Genomic DNA, 22542 nt, shown 5'->3' with positions numbered 1-22542 from the left:
ACCAAGTCAGCTTATTCTCTGTAAATTTAATTCTTTTATTTAATCAGTATTATGCTGTACTAGGAGTAAGTCTTCTGGGTTTTTATCTTCTCTCCTTAACAGCTGTGAGATATTCATAAGTTTCTTAATCACCCTGAGCTTTACATTTGCTCATCTGTAAAGCAGAGATAGTTATTACCTCAGGGATTTTCTGTGAGAACTAAAATTCTTAGCAAAGTATTTAGCACTTAGTAGGTAGTTGTCATACACCAATTCCTATAATGTGTCCATGTAATAAACTTTTAATTATGTAATGACATTATTTCTTGTCCTTTCTCTTCTGAGCTCCTTAAATCTTTATTCTCTTTGACCCTAACCCCTACACTTAGTTACCTTAACTCTCATTCATATGGCAAGACATCTGATTTGCTGTCCTTAAGAAATTCTCAAATGTATTAATATCTTTCTTATAAAATGGGATCCTCAGAATGGAATACATCATCAATATTATCCCATCTATAGAGTGTTATGTCCTTATTATGACTTCTCTTGATGTAGAATATATTTCTTTTAATACATTCTGAAATTGTATTGCTTTCTTGACAGGCAAATTCTACTTTTGACACAAATCCTGAGAATTTTTAGAACCTGGATTTTCCCTTAAAGATGCTCTAAGTCTGGCTCTGTCTGAAAGTAATGCTCTGGAGCAATGATCATACATGGCTGTTTTGAATCCAGTGGATCTGTGATTCTCAGAGACTGGGCAATCCTAAATGAGTAATTTAATGTCTCAAATATCTAATTGACTTTCTATCTAACATAAAATATAACATAACACAATATAAAAGATTACTGTCTTTTTTTCTACCTGTCAGGTTACTACAAGGATTTTCTTTCTTTACTGTTAAACTTCTTGGAAAAGCTGCTCATATTTTCTACTTTCAGTTCCTCACCTATCAATTTCTCATCTCAAAGAGTCTGGCTTTCCCCTCAAATTGCTTTCTCAAAGGTCACCCAAGACCTCATAGTAAAACCCATTGATTTTTAAATTATTTTCTTCTCTTATCACTCTGTAGCATTTGGCATTATTGACCATTTCTATCACTATGATTCTAACTAGAGAAACAGAAAACTTATGAATATTTAAAACAAAGACTTGAATGCAAGGAATTGTTTACACAGGTAATAGGAGAACTGAAAAGTCAGAGTGGACAGTGAGATCACCCAAGACTACCAATGTCAGGAACCATGAGAAGGAACCACTAGAAGACAAAGGGAACAGGAAGGGTTACCAAAGCACAGGAGATGAAGTTACATGGCTAAAACTAGCATTACAGAGGGAGCTAAAGCCACAGAAGAAAGGTAATTGCTACTTAAGATTCTATTTGAGGCAAAATGAGAGGAATAAATACTCTGGTTTCTCTCCTCTTTCTGCTTTCCAATCTTCTGTCAGTGCCTCAAATTGGCTGAACCCAGCTTGAAATCAGCTATCAGTGCAGACTTAGAAACATACTGCAGAGGCCACCCCCTCTTTACCTTATAGTACACAATTCATCAGGGGAGAAATGGATATGAAGTGTAACAGACTCAAGACTGGCACAGTACTTTTGCCATTAGACATTCATTCTCACATTTCTACCTATGCAGAACATGTTTACCATTTTCCCCAATATGAAGCAAATATATTTTATATAAACAACATGCACACCCTCTATTCAACCAAGACAAAAAGCTCACCAGTCACTGTATTCATACCAATTCAGAATCTTTAGATGATACAAATTTCACCCCATCAGATTCGGGTGTAATTCCTCATGCTCAGGTGATGAACTCCTAAAACTGCACAAAACATACAATTTTCTTCACACAAAATGTAGCAGGAGCATCCTAATTTCTTTCCTTGGTAACAGGCCGTAGTTGACATTTACCACTTCATTGAACAGAACTATATATGCCCAGTCACCAAAAATAGAAAACTATAAGTCACACTAGAACCCTCTTATTTCCCTCATTCAGTCTATCATGATTATTGCTTATTTCAGTGTTTTAGTATCTCTTAAATCTTCCACTAACACACTGAAAACTCAGGCTTTCCTTATCTCCCATTTGGATACATAAAATAGTCTTCTAATTGGTCTCCTTGTCTCTAATATACTATGAATTTCCACATCTTTGTCTTTGATCATTCTATTTCTTTTACCTATCGAACATGGCCTGGCCTTTCACCTGTTAGAATTCAAATCATTCTTTAAAGTTTAATTCAATTATCACCTCTTCTGTGAAATCTTTGATTCTCTACATTCCTACCCACCGTCAGATTCAATCACCACTTCCTTTATATTTCAAATGCACTTTGCATATACTTTTATTATACCTCAGATCACATCCTGTAACTTTCTGCATCTTCTTAGTCTCTACCTCTAGACAAAGTTTGCTCTAGTACCAAACCAGAACATTAGGTACAAAGTTAATAATCAGAACATATATACTGAATAGAAGTTTATTTGAGTGGTGAGTATATGGATTAAACAAACATTTGATGGATGAGGGCAAAATGCCTTAATGTTGGCTTTACATTTTATTGTGGGTATTACCAATTCTATATTTCAGTTCAAATTATGTCTGAAGAGTATATTGTGAAAAGAGTGTACTTTCTTAACCTTAAACTCTGGGGGCTCAATTCTCTTGATTTGCTCTAGGGAAATCATGGTAGAATGAACTATGACAGGAGTTTACATGTAAGAGTAAAAGGCCTACAGCAGTTCATGGTAGGAAGACAAGTTAAATTACTGGAAAAAAACACTTGGCCTGTCATTTGATACACCTGAGTTGATTTTCTGGCTCTGCTTCAAGCCATAGAGACTTGATATAAAAATTAAAAGAGAATATAAGGCAAAATATGTGAAAATCTTACATAAATTATTAAATACTACTGTACAAAAGTACGTGAGGTATTATAATGAAATTGTTAAAAGTGCAGTAATTGGCATCAGTCCTGGGTTTATTTTGTCAAGTTATGTAACCTCTTTTATCTTCAATTTCCTCATATGTAATATGAGCTTTCAGTGGTATGTACTTTCAAGATGGAAGCTGTGATCAATGGCAAACTGAATGCAAAAAAACTGGAAATGCAAGTTAATTAGATTAACTCTCAATGACAATTCAAAAAGATTAAGTGGGTTTGGCTGGGGTGGGGGGAGTGGTGGGGAGAAAATGCAGACAACTGTTATTGAACAATAAAGTAATTTATTAAAAAAGATTAAAAATATGAATAATAAAATAGGAATAAATACATATCTATCAATAATTATTTGAAATGCAAATGGATTAAATCCTCCAATCAAAAGATACACAATGGCTGAATGGATAAGAAAAGAAGGACCATACATATGCTTTCTGCAAAAGACTCACTTCAGATCAAAAGACACACCCATAGACTAAAAGTAAAGAAATAAAAAATGATATTTCATAAAAATGGAAACAAAAAAAGAGCTGGGGTAGCAATAATTATATGAGACAAAATAAGCTTTAAAATAATTGGTATAATAAGAGACAAAAAAGGACTGAGAAATTTCACTTCTGGGTATTTATCCAAAGAAACCAAAAACAATCATTCACACAGACATGTGCATTCATATGTTTATTGCAGTAGCCAATATGGAAATAACCTCAATGCTCATCAATAGACAAATGAATAAAGAATATGTGGTACATATACACAATAGAATACTACTCAGCCCTAAAAAAAGAATAAAATCCTGTCATGTGACATGGACAGACATAGAGGGTATTTTGCTGAGTGAAATATGTCAGACACAGAAAGACAAATACCATATGATTTCACTTATATGTGGCATATAAACAAAGTAAACAAATAAACAAAACAAAAACAGAGTCAAAGATACAGAAAATATTTTGACAGTTCCAAGAGGGGAGGGGTTTGGGGAGCTGGCTGAAAAAGACAAAGGGATTAAGAAGCACAAATTGATAGTTACAAAATAATCATGGGCTTGTGAAGTATAGCATAGGGAATATAGTTAATAGCATTGTACTAACTATGTATGATGTCAGATGGGTACTAGATTTATCAGGGTAATGACTTCATAAATTACATAAATGTCTAATCAGTGGGCTGTACACCTGAAACTAATATATTGATAATACTGTATATCAACTGTAATTTAAAAATAAAAAAAAAAAAGCCCTGCCTGGTGTGACTCAGTGGATTGAGCACTGGCCTGTGAACCAAAGGGTCGCCGGTTCAATTCCCAGTCAGAGCACATGCCTCGGGTGTGCAAGAGGCAACCACACATTGATGTTTCTCTCCCTCCCTTTCTCTTTCCCTTCCCCTCTTTATAAAAATAAATAAAATCTTTTTAAAAATTAAAAAAAATTAAAAAAATAAAGGATAGAGAAACAAGATGGCAGTGGACTAGGTGGAGGTTACACTCACCCTCTCCCAGGACAAAACTGGAAATACAAGTAAAATATAGAGCAAGCAACCTGAATAACTAATTGAAGACTAGCTGAGGTTTTATAGCTGAAGACTTCTAGCTATAGAAGTCTTGACATTTAGTCTTGACATATAGCTGAAGACTAGAAGTTTTATAATCAAGGATTTATATTTAAAAGAATTAGAGAAAGAACAACAAAGCCAGCCCAAAGTGAGAAGAAGAAAGGAAATAATAAAAATCAGAGCAGACATAAATTAAATAGAATAAAAAAATACAAAATTTAAATGAAACCAAAAGCAGGTTCTTGGAGAAGATAAACAATATTGACAAACCTTAGACCAGATTCATCAAAAAAAAGAGGAGAGGATAAAAATAAAATCAGAAATGAAACAGAAGTAACCACTAACTTCATAGAAATACAATGGTTGTAAGAAAATATTAAGAAAAATTCTGTGACAACAAATTGGACAACTGAAAAAAGTAGGTAAATTCTTAGATACATACAATCTTGCAAACTAAATCAATAAGAATCAGAAAATCTAAATGGACCAATTACAACAAATAAAATTGGAGCAGTAATCAAAATATCCCAACCAACAAAAGTCCTGGACTGGATGGCTTGACAGGTGAATTTTACCAAACATTTAAAGAAGAAATAACACCTGTCCTCAGATTATTTCAAAAAATTAAAGAGGAAGGAAGACATTTCATGAGGCCAGTATTATCCTAATTCTAAAACCAGGTAAAGACACTACAAAGAAAGATAATTTCAGGCCAATATCCCTGATCAACATAGGTTCTACAATCTTCAATAAAAATATTAGCAAACCAGATCCAGTAATACATTAAAAATATCATACAGCATGATCAAGTGGGATTTATTCCAAGGATGCAAGGATGGTACAATACCTACAAATCAATAAACATGATACACCACATAGAAAATGAAGGATACACCACATAAAAAAATGAAAAACAACATGATCATATCAATAAATGCAGAATAAGCATGTACTAAAATCCAGCACCCCTTTATGATATAAACTCTCAGCAAAGTGGGAATAAAGTGAATAAACCTCAGTGTAATAAAGGCCATATATGTTAAACCCACAGCAACATCATACTCAATGGGAAAAACTAAAAGCATTTTTCTTAAGATCAAGGACAACAAAGGCATGTCCACTTTCACCACTCCTATTCAACATTGTACTGGAAGTTTTAGCCACAGCAATCACAGAAAAAGAAGAAATAGCCCTGGTTGGTGTGGCTCAGTGGATTGAGTGGCAGCCTACAAACCAACGGGTCACTGGTTTGATTCCCAGTCAGGGCACATGCGTGGGTTGTGGGTCAGGCCCAGGTAGGAGCATAGGAGAGGCAACCACACATTAATGTTTCTCTCCCTCTCTTTCTCCCTCCTTTCCCCTCTCTAAAAATAAACAAATAAAATATTTTAAAAAAGAAAAAGAAGAAATGAAAGTCCTCCAAATTGGAAAGAAAGAAATGAAACGGTCATTGTTTGCAGGTGATATGATACTGTATATAGAGAACCCTAATGACTTCACCAAAAAACGACTAGAACTGATGAATGAATTCAGTAAAGTATCAAGATGCAAAATAATGCATCAGTTGCATTTTTATACACTAATAATGAGCTATCAGAAAGGGAAACTACATTGCTCATAGTAATATTTTTTTCTGATATATGTCTTGAGGCAAGAGAAACAAAAGAAAAAAATAAACAAATGGGACCACATCAAACTAAAATGTTTTTGCACAGCAAAAATAAACAATCAATAAAATAAAAAAGCAACACACTGAGTGGGCGATCATATTTGCCAACACATCTGATAAGGTGCTAATGTCCAAAATTTATAAAGAACTTTTAAAATGGAACACCAAAAAACCTCCCAATCAATTAAAAATTGGCAAAGGGCCTCAATAGACACTTCTCCAAAGATAATATACAGAGGGCCCAGAGACATATGAAAAGATGCTCAACATCACTAATCACCAGAGAAATGAAAATTAAAACCACAATGAGATACTACCTCACACTGGTCAGAATGTTTTAGAGTTATTTGGCAACTTAAAAATAACAAGGATTAAGCCCTGGCTGGTGTGGCTCCGTGAATTGAATGCTGGCCTGTGAACCAAGAACCAAAGGGTCGCTTGTTGGATTCCCAGTTTGGAGCACATGCCTGGGTTGTGGGCTGGATTCCCTGGTGTGGGGTATGTGAGAGGCAACCAAACATTGATGTTTCTCTCCCTCCCTTCCCCCCTGTCTAAAAATAAATAAATAAATATATATATATTTTTAAAAAGCAAGGATTAAAATCTTTGGTGGTCACCTGCTTTCAATGAAATGCTTTTAGGCATTGGATATTCCTCAAAAACTGACGAAAGAATTTCATCTACAATTGACATTTAAGGAAAATTTGTTTCTTAATGGTTTCATAATGATGTTTTATGTTTTGAAGATGTAGATCTTGACATAAGTATTTTTTCAACATTATTTATTCATCAAGAAAACTGGCATTGCCTTGGATGAGCAATTACGCTGCGTATAGTATACATCTACACTAGCGTACCTGCATAAGACCTCCGGAATGGCACCATTAACACAAATGAAGTTAACATCAGCAATGCAAATTTATGGAAATATTTGAAATTATGATGAATTTATACAAAACAATCCTAATATGATTCAGATGCAGGTAAGCTTCAGATAAAATATTAAAGACTCTCTTCCCACCCTAATAATCCAAAACAAACAGTGATGCAGATGAATGTATTTTATGGCACATAATTGTTTCATATTCATCAGATGTGGTTATAGTGTTTATCGCATCAGCCAAATGGACAGAGATGATGCAAATTGTAGGCATCAAAGGAGAGGTCATTTGGACTCCTTTTCTGAATGGTTTAAAATTAGAAATACAGTTTCAGTAAACATTTTATTGTCACATTCAGTAATCACTAGTGTTAGCTACCTTTTCCACAAAAGACATGGATCTTTATAAAGTGACTTGAGGGCAGGAGTTCAGGGTTCTTGGTTGATGACATGCCAAACAGTATTATCTGAGTTATGGGTATCTCCGTAATTTTTTAGTTAGTGGATAATCCCATGTCCTCATTGATGGCTATCCACTAAGATGACTTCACTTTCCACCCATGACATTTAGGAGTTTGCTGGTAGCAGGAAGAAGGCTTTGTATAGTACATTATGACACTGGTTAGAACATCTAGAATGAGTTGCAATAGTATAAAAATCGAATCAGGTAGCAGATTTATCCAAACCCAAAGGAGACTTGTATGCATGAGGTGTCTTAGATGCTTGCTGATATGTGAGGATGGTGGGAGATGTGGGTAGGTTGTCAATTCTGAGTCATTAACCTGTCTGTCTGTGGCTTATTGTGGACAATATTAATAAAAATAATGTAAAATTACATTAAAAATTTTCATAAACTATTATGCTAACATATTAGGTGGACATATGATCATCAGAATTCTTTGTATCTTCTATATTGTTACTGATTTTGTCTTCTTCTGTCAATTACTGAGAGGTATAAATTTCCAATTATAATTGTGCCTATGTGTCAATGTGTATAGTTCCACCAATTTTTGGTTTATAAAGTCTGATGTTCTGTTATTAGGTATTTACATATTTGAGACCTCTTATTTCTTTATAAATTGTCCATATTATTGTTATGAAGTATTTATCTTCATCTCTGGCTTGAAGTTTAATTTGTCTGATCTTTTTTCTTTTTTATTGAATTTATTGGAGTGACATTGGTTAATATATAGGCTTCAGGTGTACAATTATCTTCAGCTTTCTTACTCTTACTATATACATAATATATGCCTTCTTTCGTTTCACTTTCAACCTATTTGTGTATGTAAAATCTCTTGTGATTCCTATAAGCAATTTCTAGTTGGGTTTTGATTCTTTTTATCTAATCTGACAACCTCCGTCTTCTACTTGAAGTGTTTGATCTATTTACATTTAATGAAATTTTTGAAATGGGTAGGATTAAATATGGTATAGTATATATTTCCACTTGCCTCTTCTCTCTCTCTTTCTCTGTTTCTCCATTGCTCTTTTCTTCTCATCTTTTGGTTGAATTTTGTTCGAATTCAATATTGTTTTAGTTTAATTAATTAATTAATTCATTCATTCAAGTAGAGTTGTCTCCATTTTCACCCCACCATGGCCCACCACCCCACCCATCTTCACCTCCCACCCTCGAACCTAATCCCTTTGGTTTTGTCCATGTGTCCTTTGTACATGTTCTTTGATGGCCCTTCCCTTATTATCCTTCTCCCCTGTCCCATCTGGTTACTGTCAGTTTGTTATTAATTTCAATGTCTCCGGCTCTATTTTGCTTGCTTGTTTGCTTTGTTGATGAGTTTCCACTTATAGGTGAGATCATATGGTATTTGTCTTTCACTGCTTGGCTTATTTCACTTAGCATATTACTCTCCAGTTCCATCCATGCTGTTGTGAAGGGTAGGAGTTTCTTCCTTCTGCTGCATAGTATTTCATTGTGTTTAATTTTCCATTTTATTTTCTATAATTGTTTCTCAGATAAACTTTCTTTCATTATTTTTGTTTTAGGGCTAAAGATACATTATCTTAACATATCTAAATCTAATCAATACTATTACTTCATACTTTGCATTCTTCACACATTCTTTTTCACACATTCTTTTTCACATTTTCTACTTCAAATTTCTCACTTTTTGTTTAATAACAGATATTTCATATTTCTTTCAAACTTCCCACTTCACACCATCAAGTACTCATAGAACACTCCCATACAGACCTTGGAGGTCTCCCCTTGCACACCTCACACCTCTCCCTATCTGCCCTGCAAAATCTAGTAACTTCAGCTGCCCCAAACTCTGATCTCTGTATCCTCAGCTAAGCAGGACTTTCATGCTTTCTTATACTCCAGTCACTTCACTGTATGTATGTATGTATGTATGTATGTATATATTCATTCATTTATTTTAGCTTTTTGCTTATTTATTATTTTTATTGTTGCCACTAATACAGATGTCCATATTCCACCCCCCCACCTTTGCTTGCTTCCATATATCCCCCACCTCCCCTTCACACTGGCCATCACTACACTGATCTCTGCTAAATATATATATGTTCTTTGGCTAATCCTTCACCTTCTTTCATCTAGCACCCCCCTTGCCTCTCCCCTCTGACAGGCGTCAGTTTGTTCCATGTATCCATGCCCCCATTTCTATTTTGCTCATTTGCTTATTTTGTTCATTAGATTCCACATACAAGTGAGATCATATGGTATTTGTCTTTCTCTGACTGGCTTATTTCACTTAGCACAATAAGCTCCAGGTCCATTCTTCTTTTTTACAGCCACATAGTATTTCATTGTGTAAATGTACCACAGCTTTTTTGTACACTCAACTACTGATGGGCACTTGGGCTATTTCCAGATCTTGATTACTGTAAATATGCTGCAATAAACATAGGGGTGCATATATTCTTTTGAGTTAGTGTTTCAGTTTCCTTTGCAAATATTCCCAGAATTAGAATTTCTGGGTCATAAGGCAGTTCCATTTTTAATTTTTGAAAAAATTCCATACTGCTTTCCACAGTGGCTGCACCAGTCTGCATTCCTACCAGCAATGCATGAGGGTTCCTTTTAATCAAAATCCTTGCCAACACGTTGATTAATTGATGACAGTCATTCTGAGAGATGTGATATCTTATTGAGGTTTTTATTTTGCATTTTTCTGGTGATTAGTGACATTGAGCATCTTTTCATGTCTATGGACCATCTGTATGTCCTCTTTGCAGATGTGTATATTCAGGTTCTTTTCCCATTTCTTAATTGGGTTGTTTGTCTTCTTTGTGTTGAGTTGTTTAAGTTCTTTATAAATTTTGGATATTAACTCTTTATCAAATACATTACTGGGTAATATGTTCTCCCATTTAGTGGATTGTCTTTTCATTTGGTTGATGGTCTCCTTTGCTATGCAAAAACTTTTTAGTTTTATGTAGTCCCATTTGTTTATTTTTCTTTTGTTTTCATTGCCTGAGGAGATCTATCAGAAGAAAATATTGCTGCAAGAAATTTCCAAGATTTTACTGCTTCTGCTTTCTTCTATTATTTTTATAGTTTTGAGTTTCACATTTAAGTCTTTAATGCATTTTGAGTTTTTCCTTGAGTGAAATGTATAAAGTGGCCTAATTTTTTTGTACCTATGTGTACAGCTTTCCTAACACGTTTTGAATAGATTATATTTACTGTATTGAAGTTTCTTGCCTTTTTTGTCAAATATTAATTGACCATAAAGGCATGGATATATTTTTGGAATTTACAGTCTGTTCCATTGATCTATATGCCTCTTTTTATGCCAGTACCATGCTATTTTGATTACTATGGTGTTATATTATAGTTTGATATCAGGTAGTGTGATTCCTCCAACTTCGTTTTTCTGTTTCGAGATTGCTGTGTCTATTTGGGCTCTTTTGTGGTTCCATATCAATTTTTTAAAAATTTGTTCTAGTTCTGTGAAATATGCCATTGGTATCTTGATAGAAATTGCATTGAATCTATAGATTGCTTAAATAGTATGGAGATTTTATTGTAATAATGTTAATTCTTCCTATCCATGAACTGAGTATATGGTTTCACTTATTTGTATTTTCTTCAATTTCTTTCCTCCGTGTCTTATAATTTTCTGAGCCTAGGTCTTCCTTGTTTAAATTTATTCCAAGGTATTTTATTTTTGATACGATTGTAAATGAAATTTTCTTAGTTTGCCATTTTTTATTTAGTTTTTTTTTACTTTAATAGTTTATTTTTATTGCATCTTTCCTTTACCATTTATTCCCTTTATACCCTCTTCTAACTCTCTTCACCCCTTTCCCCACCCTGTAATCACCACACAGTTGTTCATGTCCATGAGTCCTTTTTCTTTCTTGCTTAATTGTTCCACCCTCCCAATGCCCTCTCCCCAGAGCAGTCAGCCTGTTCTCCATCTATGAGTCTGTTTCTATTTTGCTTGTTAGTTCAGTTTGTTCATTAGATTCCATATATGACTGAAATCATACAGCATTTGCCTTTCACTTACTGGCATATTTCACTTAGAATAATGTTCTTTAGGTCCTTTCATGCTGTCACAAAGGGCACATTTTTCTTCTTTTCTATGACTAAGTACTATTCCATTGTGTAAATATCCCATAGTTGTTTTATCCACTCTTCTTCTGATGGACACTTGGACTGCTTCCAAATCTTGCTATGCTATTGTATAAAACATTGCAATGAACATAAGGCTGCACATATTCTTTTGAATTAGTGTTTTGTGATTCTTTGGCTATATTCCCAGAAGTGGAATCACTGAGTCATAAGGCAGATCCATTTTTATTTTTTCTTGAGGTATCTCCATACTGCTTTCCACAGTGGCTGCACCAATCTGCATTCCTAGCAACAATGCAAAAGGGCTCCTTTTTCTCCACATCTTCCCCAGCACTGGTTTGTTAATTTATTGATGGCCATTCTGACTGATGTGAGGTGGTATCTTATTCTGGTTACGTTGGTGGTCTGGTTTCATTTTTTTGCATGTCCAGATCTCCCAACACCATTTATTGAAGAGGCTATTTTTACTCCATTCCATGCCTCTGCCCCTTTTGTTGAATATTAATGGACCATAGAGCCTTGGGTTTATTTCTGGGCTCTCTATTCCCTTCCATGGGTCCATGTGTCTGTTCTTATGCCAATACCAGACTATTTTGATTACAGTGGCCTTGTAATATAGTTTGATATCAGGGATTGTGGTCCCTCCTACTTTGTTTTTCTTTCTCAAGATTGCTGAGGCTATTTGCCCATTTTTAACTGGATTGTTTGTCTTCCTGGTGTTGAGCTGTATGAGTTCTTTATATATTTTGGAGATCAAACCCTTGTCTGAGGTTTTCCCACACAGTTGGTTCCCTTTTCATTTTGATTATGTCTTCTTTATCTGGGCAGAAGTTTTTTACTTTGATGTAGTCCCATTTGTTTATCCTTCCCTTTATTTCCATTGCCCTAGGAGATATATTGGTTAAACTATTGCTGCATGGGATATCTGAAACCTTCCTGCTTATGTTTTCCTCTAGGACTTTTATGGTACCCTGGCTTACATTTAAGTCTTTTATCCACCTTGAGTTTATTCTGGTGTGCAGTGTAAGTTGGCTGTCTAGTTTCATTTTTTCTTGCATGTACCTGTCCAGATTCCCAGCAGCATTTATTGAAGAGGCTGCTGTGAACAGACACTTCTCCAAGGAGGATATACAGAGGGCCCAGAGACATATGAAAGGATGCTCACCATCACTAACCATCAGAGAAATGCAAATTAAAACCACAATGAGATATCATTTCACACAGGTCAGAATGGCCATCATAAACAAATCAACAAACAAGTGCTGGTGAGCGTGTGGAGAAAAGGGAACACTAGTGCACTGTTGGTGGGAATGTGGACTGATGCAGCCACTGTGGAAAACAGTATGGAATTTCCTCAGAAAACTAAAAATAGAATTGCCTTTTGACCCAGTGATTCCACTGCTGGGATTATACACTAAGAACCATGAAACACCAATCCAAAAGAACCTATGCACCCCAATGTTCACAGCAGTATTCTTTACAATATCCAAGTACTGGAAACAGCCTAAGTGCCCATCCATAAATGAGTGGATGAAAAAACTGCAGTACATGATGGAATACTATGCAGTAGGAGAAAGAAGGAGCTCCTACCCTTTGCGAGAGCATGGATAGAACTGGAGATCATTATGCTAAAGGAAATAAGCCAGGCGGTGAGGGACAAATACCATATGATCTCACCTATAACAGGAACCTAATGAACAGAACACACAAACATGCAAAATAGAACCAGAGTCATGGAAACAAAGAACAGACTGACAGTGACCAAAGGGGAGAAGGGGGGATAAAGGTGGAAAGAAGGGGAAGGGTCTAGTCAAGGAACATATATGAATGACCCATGGACATGGACACCAGGGTGGGGATTGACTGTGGGAGTGTGGGTGGGCAGGGTCGTGGAGAGCAAAGGGGGAAAAATTTGGACAACTGTAATAGAACAACAGTAAAATTTTAAAAAGGACTAAAAACCTCTAAAACATTACTCCAAGAACTGGCAATTATTGTAATGTTACCTCGATTTAATTTGCTCCAGGAAACATCTTGCTTTAGGGTAGGGGATGGGAGGCCTTAATACCAGGTTTGGCTTGAAAGCTGAGTTACAACGTGAGTGTAATAAGATAGAAGGCAGATAGAAGCATTCCATCCTTCTGACCTCTTTGAGCAAGGAAAGATTATCCAAAAGACTTATATAAAAATACTTTCCTGCCAAAGTAAATGGAATTCAGATCTTATTTTCAGAGATAAAAATATATTGTATTAATGTGCATGGCTATCTTGTTCAATTCACTCTGAAGGATTTATTGAGTTACCTGAAAATGTGTGTACATACAGGTACATACACACCCTGAGATGATACTGTGTTATGTAAACACATAAATAGAAGTGTTATTAAGCCATATCAACAATGTAAAACAAGATATTATCACAGAAATGGGGCAGGAAAGGCACCGAGATTAGCAACAGAACAGGTTTTGATAGGCACAATGTCATTTCACAGGATACTGCTCTCAGTTCTGTTTCTAAAGTCACTGGTGGAACTATATGATGTTGGGAAGACAGTAGCACAGTGAGACAACCAATCTAAAATATAGGTTGTGTAGTAACACATACAGGTAGAGGACCTCAATTATATGATTTCTTGTGTGAACTCATTGTTTCTTTTGAAGAAAACAATCTGTGCATGTTCAAGTGTAGTTTGTATTAAACATGAAACTGTAACACTTAATCTCTACTTGTCATGTGTTGTAGCAGAGTGTAGAGGTAGTTTTCTCCTCTCTACTCTCATTTACCAAAGAGAACTGACAGATTATTTTATTTCTTCCTAACACCTTTCCTATATGTTTTAGTTGAGACAATTAAGGCTCAGAGAAGTCAAGTAACTTGCCCACATTCACACAGATAGTAAAACGTAGCAATAGGATTCCCTGTTCCTGAGAGTGCATGATAACAAGCATATAAATGTAACTTTAAAAAAGTATCTTTAACCAGCTGACCACATGTGTCAATCTTGCTCCTCTCTAGAAAATTCCAGACCTTGAAAATTCTGTTGTTTCAAAAGAAGTGAGAGCTTCTAGGGAGACAAGAAGTTAACTCCATGGTCTTGGTATGAATTCAGTTTTTATTGTTAAAGAAAATGAAAAAAGTTTCTGATGCCAATATTTGAAATCATACTATAGCACGAGAGAAATTGTTTGAATAGTTGGGAAAAATTTAAATACCTATGTAGTCACCTTTTAAATAAATGAAGATTTGTGGCATTGACACTTCGTAGTTTATCATTTCTCATTTTTATTTAGTTAATTGTATATTTTACCCTATTGCCTGGAATTCACTGTAGTAGTTGTCAATTCTAGTATGTCCTTTAGATGCCATGAGTATCAGGTACAGCTTTTTAAATTGCTTGCTACTGTGTTCATTATGTTACAGTGGCAAATTATTTGAGTAAACTTTGACTTTTTAACCACTTCTGCTTGCACGTAGATTGTTGAAAATTCTTTTCATCTAAACACCCCCTAACATCATCCTTGCATTTCCTTTTAAAATATGAATGTCTTTTATTCAAATATTGGTTTATCTGACGCCTCTAGTCAAGAAAGTCTCTCTCTCTTTTGTTCTTCTTTTGGACCCTGCACTCCTGTGACTATTTTTCTTCATTGAAATGATAAGTGCTTCTGTAGTTTTCAAATCTCTGCAGGTGATTCTTATACTCAGACAACATTTAGAAGCCTTAGATTAACCTGTTAACTAGGCTTATGGTTGAGTAAGCTTATAAAGAGATATTTCATTAAGTGTAGTAACACAGTTATGGCTTTTCAATTACATATTTAATGATTTGTATCAACCTTGTTGAAATCTATCAGATGTAAGAGTGGTAGTGTCCCATATAGGTATTCATACATTCAGTGTATTTCATGTCAACTATTTATTTAATACAATGATAACATACTCCATGTGTCTTTTGAGTGAGATTAGTTTTTCTGTTCTTAATTTTTATTTAACAACTTTTTTTTACTCTTCTATGGAAATAACTCCTATGTTTCTATTTCCTTTTCTTCAGTTTCAGTTCTTTCTTATTTCAGTGTGTTAATCTGAATTGGTTCACAACAAATTGCTCTTTGCTTGACAACTTGATAGGTTTTCTTTCCCATACCCTATAAATTGACTCCCATTAAGTTTACTATTGCACTGTAAATTTAGGATTAGAGCTTGAGTGAGGAATTTGGATCAGGAAAATGGTTTAGGGAACCATTCATGAAATTAAAAAAAATTATATAAGATTTTATAATGCATTAATATGTATATTATCTCATTTGACATTCTGTAAAATCTTATTTTGTAGGTGAAGAAACTGAGGTTCCAAATACAGCTAATAAATGACAGAGCCTGGCCTTGAGCCCATTTGAATTGCTTTTTCAAAACTGCAGTGCAACTCTGCAGTGAGACTCACAGTCATTGCCACCTCACTAGCTTGTCTCACAATCCAGGTGGAGAGACTCCTGGGTGGCCAGTTAAGTTCTGAAACCTTAGTCCTCTACCTTAAAGCCCTAACACACTATTGAATACATTTTGGAAATCCTGGATTTTTTAGAGCAGGCAGTTTTCTAGAGCTCTGTTCCTCAAGTTCAATGAACATATACATCTTCCGGGGATCTTGCTAAAATTTAAATTCTGATTCAGAAGTTCTGACGTGGAGCCTGAGATTCTACATTTTTAACAAGCCCTGCCCCAGTGATGCCCATGCTATTGGTCTGTGGACCCCACTTTGAGTTTTCTGGGTGATAGTGTCACTACAGAAAAGAAATCATAATGTAAGTATTATCTCTCCCTTTCTTCATTAGTAACTTCTACTTTGGTTACTAAGTAAGAAGTGATGTTGCCATAATTGAGGTCTCTATTTCTCTGGGCTTTCAGAGCACTGCTAGCTTGTCAGGAGCAGCTTAGTCCAATATCCTCATTGTATGTCATTGTCTTTACCCCGTGAACCTCTTGCTCTTACTTCCTCTTGCTTTTCTGATTTTGTTTTGTGCATAATAACAAATGCATAATTAAATCCCCCAATTTTGTTTTACCTTTGTCCCCACAAAGCCAATTAACTTTAAATAAATAGACCACAGAGATTTTATGCTCTGCTGCATTAGCAAGCAAGGTTTTCATGACTCAGGGAATGAAGCCTTTACCATGAGTTGCTTAGGTAATCACTCAAGGTCAGATCAAGATGTCTTGATACTTTATCACCTGAATATGAAATAAGAGCTCTTTCAATTCCCCAACACTAAGAACAAGATCAGTTCCAGAGTCAGAGATAGGACCAAGCATAGATATGAGATCAAATAATTCCAGCTGTGTGGAGAAATATAATATAAGAGCTGAGATTTAGGCAGATAGTTGGAAGGTCTACAGACGTTATCATCTTGTGCATTGAAATCAACTTCAAAGCTTTTTAAAACGTAGATTCCTGGATGTACCTCCAAGAAAATCAGAATAAGTAGACAGAGAGTGGGACTAAGGTATACGCATATTTCATAAGTACAAATAGTATTCCGATGCATGCTATAGAACCCTCATTTTGAGAAATACTGTTTTCTATGCAATATCCAAAGGCACTTGTTTTGAGCATTTGAAATGAATGTTTTGTCATTAAAGCATAGACACATATAAGAATGATATTAACTAGAAAATGCTCCCCTCCATAAGCAAAAAGTAATTTCACTCAGAGTGTTAATACAAACACTCATTCAATCACCAGTGGATATATTTTCAAGGAAAGGTAACTATAATTGTGTTAAAAATATTATTGGATCTATTTGCTTGGAGCCTTTCCTATTCTACTCCACAAATGTTAAAACTTTCTAAAGAATAAGCTTATTAGAAGTCATAGGTACTGGGAAAGCTTTTCTCTTTCCAGTGACATCCAAATGTCCTTCAAAAGCTCAAGAAGGGGAGGATAAAGCTAGATAATAAAACTTATGACAGCAAAATAAAAGAGTAACTTTTCCCAAATATTATGACAAAAGTACAAAGAAATAGCAATAAAAAGAGATAGATGTATCATATATATGGAGGACAAAAAATGAGATTTAATGCAAGAGTTATAAGTAAGTCTCCCTTTAGTGGAAAAGAAAAAGAAGAATATAAAAGAAAATTGAGGAGCAAGAGTTATGTCAATAAGATGGCAGAATAGGTGACCCCAGCCTTAATCCACCAGAAAAAAAAAAGGCAGTTATTCATGAATCAAAAGAGCTGTTGAAGAGCTCTGGAGTCCAGTTAAGAAGCTGCAAAAACACAGTGGCAAACCCCAAGAATAACCATACATAAAGGGTGGAAAGAACAGTTTCCTCCTGTCTGTATTATTCCATGCTTCTGGTCAGCATAGCTCAGTGCCAAGGGGTTCTGCTCAGCCTACAAGTTCTTCTCACTGGATAAAGGAAATCAGGGTAAGTGACCAGCTTCTTCAGCCTTCCAAGGCACATCTGAATGGAACCAGCTTGGGTTTCACCCCACACAGATTGTTATGGAGAGTGGCATAACTGAGATAGCTGCAGATAACTATCAACAAAGAAAAGTGGGGACTTTCCAGACCAACAGTGCAAGAGATGCCACCATGATCCCCAAAGACCCCACAAAGGACCCCACATCCTTTACCATCGAAAGAAGATCTTAACAACCTTCACAGTTACTGCACACTCCCTGCAAATTTCACTGCTGAAGATCCTGCAGTGTTTGTCATCTTCTTCTCTGCAGAAGATCCCAGAGTCTTTCACAGCTGAGGAATCCAACATTCATTAAAACTGTCACAGATGCCCTACAACTTTCACTGCCCAGGGCACTGCAATTTTTGCCTTCAGAGACTCCAGCTTCCTGAGCTGCCATCCCCATTACTCCCCCATGCATTGATGTTGCTCCAGCCAGTGCTGCTTGTGAGTACATAGGTCCCCGGATCCAACATGGTCACTGCCAATCTAGTGCTCACCTCAGACCTTCACCTTCATGCATATGACAGCCTGCTGCTGGCTACAGACCCCACGTGGCCTCCAGCTGCCACTGCTGAGCACACACCTGAAGACTACTACCACAGCTGAGTGCATGCATATATAACCAGCCCCAACCCACATTGACTGCCCTGGTCCTCACTGCCATGTGTACATGGGGGACAGCCAGTCCCATACCCACTACAAGCTCCCACAATCATATGCCATTGGCCTCAGTGCTACCACCACCTTCCATAGACCTTGCCTACCCAGGTGCATTTGACACTAGATCCAGATGCAGTTTTGAGGATTCCAATAGCTCTCATAGCAACTGCAAACCTCCCCACAGCTTTTGCTGAAGAGGACAACACAGTTGTGGTGGGTTGGTACAATCCTACAACATGTATCAAACTATTTAAATGTATATATACATTTATTAAAAAAATTCTATTCTTAGGAAATAGGGATTTGCACAAGGATGTATGTAAAGAGATATTTCCCTAATTATATAGAGTAAAACATATGTCTAATTTGTCTTTATTTTTTGTCTTTTAGTCTACTCTCAAGTGCTGTCACTTTTCATATTCCCTAACAGTCAATATGCTGCCACTAATAACATTAACCTTTTGTTACCAAATTGCTTTCATCACCAAATTATTTTTATGATATTTGATTTGTTAACAGGCTTTGTTTTTTTTTTTGCTTGTTTGTTTTCTCAGTAGTTGAGGTTGTTGGGGAGCTGACTACTATTTAAGTGAGCTATTATTAATGTATATAGTTTGAAATTTATTCCATACTAAAACAAGCTGATGAATCTCACAGGTATGCCATTTTCAACTATAATGCCATAAATATGTAATGTCTGAAATCATATGTAATAGGGATGCATTTTTTCATGAGAGAATGGAGAAATATATATTAATGTGCTATTAGGAGCTAGGATCATCAGTTTGGAAGAAAGATTGCCCATGCTAATTAATTTTCAGTTGAATAATGCCCAAGCGAGGGAATATTTTGTGGTCTGAAACATCATTTATTTAAAAACTTAAACTTATTTTAGAAACAGGCCAACTAATCAATATACCATTGATGCTATCCCAAGAGGTTAAGAATTTTGTAAAATCACAGTAATAATGTTAATATTTTCTCAAAGTGAATGTCATATCAGTGGACTAAATGAGTGATTAGGTATTATTTAATTAAATTCATTGTGAGTTCTGGAATCCACTCTATATATTGAACCATGGCATAACGTCTTTTCTTCATTAGAAGCAAATGTCCTTAAACATTTTGTAATTACACAGTTCAATAATTATAAACCATATCTGTAAACATTGTATTCAATACTGCTCATATCAGGACATTTGAACCCAAATGTGATATTTAGTATATTCTAAAAACTTCCTATGTTGTTTATTTTTCTTATTTATTCCATTGCTTTTCTGCATTTTTTAGCCAGCTCTAACTGCAATTCTCTTGTCATGCCCCTGATTTATATTCCATCTTGCACTAGTTATCATCTGTTACCTGTCTGACTTTGTTCCTTCTGCTCTATGCTCCTCACTTAAAAACAAATTGACAAAATGTTAGGACTATGATTGTCATTATGTGAAAGCTTTAAAACTTTTTATGGGTTTGATGAAATTACGTGCAAATGAGATCTCTGTAGGTTTTGAAAATATATAAATTTAAAGAAGATAATATATTGGCAACTGACACCAATATATTTTCATATTTAGTAATTTCTGATTGTGGTTTCTCATCACTTTGAACCCCCTTAAATGCTAAGCCTGGCTGATTTGAACATTAAGGTTGCTACTACGAACCAAACATAGCTCCTAGCCCTGGTAGAGTATAAGGAAATAGTATAAAAACTCAAGTAGTATAAAGTTTGAAAGCATGCATTCTTATGCTCCCATTTCAATATGGAAGCTCAAAGTGGGGTGGATAAGCATCGCTGTTGAAATATCAAATAGGAATAATAGAACATGATTATAACAAAGTTAGCAGTCTGCTGGAGGAGGCTTAAATCCTTGAAATCCAGATACTATTTAGGCAGAAGGGGAAAGAGAAGAAAGTCTTTTTAGGGGGTTGAATTTTGAATTGACTGTTTCTCCAAAGAGACTGTTCAAACCTATGACTATTGAGATACCAACACATGGTAAATTAAAAAGATTATTTACTGTCACTGCCAGTAGTAGTGTTGTGAGAGTTTGTGAGCAGGATTGATTAGTCATAGACATCTTAGAATAGAATAGGAATTATTATTGTTACTGTGCATGCCTGTGTGTCTTATGGATAGTCCCTTTTAAGAGGAAATTAGAGATTTATCACTATGTGGAATAATTTGAACCAAAGACAATAAGAAATGGTTGTGAATGAAAACATTTGGATATCAAATGCATTTGTCTTCAGAAATCTGTTACAGCAAAAATATGTGAAAAAATAATGAATACCACATGTTTTTCCTGAGACACTTCTTGAAGCATTTTAGTCAGAATTACATTTATAGTATTTTCTCTAGTTAAAGAATTATAAAATAATTGGACAATCTCACACTAAGCAATGTATTCCTTCATAAGAGAATATGAAACATAAACTGATTACCTCCCTGCATCTCTAAGAATAAATTCATAGATTTCTTTTATGTTTCAGATATATATTGTGTAACTGCTAAAACACCAGTCAGCACATCTGTGTTCCAAGCAGGGAGCAGAATAAAAGCAAAACAACTGGTCTTGGCCAACAATTTCCCTTTTAAGGGATTCTTCCTGGATGTCTCACCCAATAATTTATGCTTATATCTCATTAGAAAAATATTGGTCACATGCTCATTTGTAGCTGTAAATGAAGCTGAAAATATGGTAGTTAGTGCCCCAGAAAAAATTGGGATTCTATTAGTAAGGAAGAAACAGAAAATGGATATTGGCTAGATAACTACCAGTTTCTGGCATACTGTCTTATTGCATGGTGTTTTTGTTAAAAACAAAACAAAACACTTGGCTTGAGGCTTTAGCTTCTAACTGTAGTACAAGTGGAAAAGCAAATAAATATACATGAAACTGCTGTATAAGCTATAGGAAGCAATATGCACAAAAGCTATCATTACCTACCATGTTTTATGTGAATTTTTTAAAGCCAAGAGTAGACATAATCTATGCCCCCTCAGGGGCTTGTAATCTTAGAGAATAATTATATTCATGCTGTATTAATTAGAGCATGCATTAAAATCAAAACTAAACAGAAACAAAAAGTATAATCCTAGATTCTAGTCTTTTATTTTAAAAACACTTGTGAGATCATTGTTCAAAATATCACTTAAATACCAGATCTAGCACAGCTTTCAGACCAGATTGTTATTACATCAATTAAGACCTGCTATGGACATTGGATAATTCTCAGAGGACAAGTTTATGTTCAGTATTTGGAAGGGGGGAACACCTTGCTACTTCCCCAGAAATAACTTGCAGTCAGAATTTATTTATAGTATTTCTTGGTTTTTATTAATAAATTTTGTTTTTAGAGAAATTTTAGGTTTGCCAGAAATTTGAACAGAAAATACAGAGTCCTCATATACTCCATGTTCCCTTGCTCAGTTTCCCCTGTTATTAATATTTTGCATTAGTGTGATATACTTGTTAAACTTAATGAACCAATTTTTATATATTATTGTAGACTAAAACCCATAGTTTATGTTAGGGTTCACTCTCGGTGTTGTACAGCCCTGTGGATCCATTAGTGTCAAACAGAATAATTTCACTGCCCAAAAAATCTCCTCTGCTCCAATTAGTCATCCTCTCCCACTTGCTGTCTGATTTTGATGTAGCTTTTGTACTTTGGCATTGCATATGGAGTAAGAAAGGCTAAGAGGATGCTTACTCTGAATGTAATGGTTCCATTGAGGTTGGTAACACTGTTCCCAATTTAATTTGGATTTGACCTTTTAATGAAGGTTTTACAGTAATCTTCATA

The sequence above is a fragment of the Desmodus rotundus genome, chromosome X, assembly GCF_022682495.2.
Source record: "Desmodus rotundus isolate HL8 chromosome X, HLdesRot8A.1, whole genome shotgun sequence".
Classification (NCBI taxonomy): Eukaryota; Metazoa; Chordata; class Mammalia; order Chiroptera; family Phyllostomidae; genus Desmodus; species Desmodus rotundus.
This window is presented reverse-complemented; position numbering follows the sequence as displayed.